The 2,355-nt window shown below is 39.0% G+C and overlaps 1 protein-coding gene across 1 annotated transcript in view; it reads left to right on the forward strand.

Moving 5' to 3' along the window:
• The window catches only part of LOC105825462 (collagen alpha-4(VI) chain-like), a 143,130-nt gene that overhangs the window by 55,538 nt on the left and 85,237 nt on the right, over positions 1 to 2,355 (forward strand). The window lies entirely within an intron of this gene.

Genomic DNA, 2,355 nt, shown 5'->3' on the forward strand with positions numbered 1-2,355 from the left:
CACATTGTTAGAAATAGAGTGGCAAAGAAAGTTTCTACTCTTGGCTAAAAGGTGAAACTACATGAAAAAAGTTTTTGGTGTGAGTAATATAAGAAAGATTCTTTGTATATTTATTCTTCTTTTTCTAGGGTAGTCATGGAGTTCCAGGGTCATCTGGAGAAAAAGGAAATAGGGGAAATCAGGTAAAGGATGAGAATATTCTTCTCTGATTTTTCTACTGAATAAGCTGACATGGACAGTTTATTTTTATACTATGAGAAAGAATCATCTGGTGGTTTAAAAACTAGATTGAGAGTTAAAGGACAATCAATGTTAGAACTATTTGGAAGCTTTATTTAAGACCTGACTCTGGATAGTGAAATGAGAAATATTAATCTTGTGACTTAACTTTTTGTCCTTTAGAACAGTGATCATGCCACATTCCCTATCTTACAAGCTTTTCATAGCTCCCTGTCACCAGTGATTTTAGTCTTACACCCAAGGCTTTTCAACCACATTCTTCACGAATCTCAGTCAAGAAGTGACCTTCATGGTCAAATTGTACTACTCATTGTCCTCCAAACATTCCTTGTGTATGTCCACCTCTGTGTCTTTTCTCATGCCAGGTGCCCCTCCTGGAATGCCTTTTCCCTGCTTCCATCTCTAGTGCTTAACGTGACTATCACCTTTTCTTCAGTGTCCCACTCCTTTCTTTCTTCCTTATCATGGCTTCCTGACCATGTCAGCCTGTGGTGATCTCTTCCTTCTCTACATCCTTACAACTTACATTATTTGAACTATCTGCTTGACAGTGAATACATGCTGCCTCATGCTGGTAATTCTGTTTCTATTTGAGGAATGGCAGATACCTGGCAAATGTACTGCAACTCTCTCTTCCTATGCCATGGCAGACATTACTAACCAATTATGGGGTCCAACATGGCTGAAGGATCCAGTTCAACACAGTACCATAATCAACCCCTGTTGATTGATAGGATTAGACATGGGGGTGAAATTTATTTACTTATGCTTCTTTGTACTCCTCAAGGCGTTAGAGTAATGCTTTTATTACAAGGATGTTTAATTAATGGTGTAGACTGATTTCCTGATAAGTGGAACAGCGAAAGTCTGAAGACATGACTTTTTATTGAGGTTCAATCTCAAACCTGAAGTTTGTGGATCAGATTTCAGAGGAGGTGGAGGATACCATGCTGCCTTAACACTGGGGGGTTTTCAGTTTTAGTAGAATTTTACAAAATCCGGTGAACACCTATCAAGTGCCTTCTCCTTGTGGGATATTTTCTAGACACAAAAAAGGATTTAAAGATATGTAAGTCATGGCTGTGACCAACAAAGAGCTTATTGGCTGGTGCAGGACATCAAATTGGCACAGGAAGAACTATAATACAGGATAGGGTAAAATAAGTGATGTAAGAATGGTGAAAATAAGGAATCAATGGGAGCACAGTGATTTGGAGAGGAAACTAGAATAGGGTGGCTTTTCTTTGTTTGATCAATAATCAAAATTTATTAGGCATATGTTATAATCCAGGCATGATTCTGGAATGGGGAACAAAACAGGCATGGGCATTGTACCTTAGGATTGGCCTCTATGGGGAAAGACAGACATGAATGAAATAATCATGGAAGTACATGTAAGCTTACTGCTGAGATAAGAGAGGGAAATGGCAGGGGGGCTTATCCAGCCTGTGTAGTCATAAAGTATTCATTGAGGAATTGAAGATGGAATTAAATTTAAAGGATGAGTAACAATCAGGTGGTGAGGAAGGAGAGAAGGGGGCAAGAGAACAGCCTTCCATATTAAGGCTCTGTGGCATTTGAGCAGGTGCCAAAGGGTGGAGAGATCTCTGGCATTCCAGGGAACATAGGAAATCAAGACAGTTTGCACTCTGACCTCTGTGAGAGGGAATAGGAGAGAGACACAGGGTATTCCAGCTTAAAGAAAAGGCAAAATGAAAAGCTTAGAGTTAGAAAACTCAGGGTAGCTTTGGAAAAATAAGGATTCCAATTTAACAGGAGTAGAGGATAAAATACGAAGTATAAAGAGTAGGAAGAAAGTCTGGAAGGGCAAATTGGAGTCAACTTAATGCCATATTTAGGAGTTTTGTTTTTTTCTGTTGAGTAATCAAGGGCTAGTGAAGGTTTCTAGGCAAGGGAGATACGTATTTGAAGCTACAGTTTTAGAAGATTACTCTGGAAGCCAAGTGTCTGTGTTAGAAAAAGGAGGGATTAGACATAGGGCAAATCATAATAAGAACCTCATGCCCGACTCTATCCTGAGCATTTAAATTACTATTTTATTTAATTGCTGCCATGGTCCTATGAGATAGGTACATCTGTTTCACAAATAAGAAA

Source organism: Propithecus coquereli, unplaced genomic scaffold, assembly GCF_000956105.1.
Source record: "Propithecus coquereli isolate 6110/MARCELLA unplaced genomic scaffold, Pcoq_1.0 Scaffold12, whole genome shotgun sequence".
NCBI lineage: Eukaryota > Metazoa > Chordata > Mammalia > Primates > Indriidae > Propithecus > Propithecus coquereli.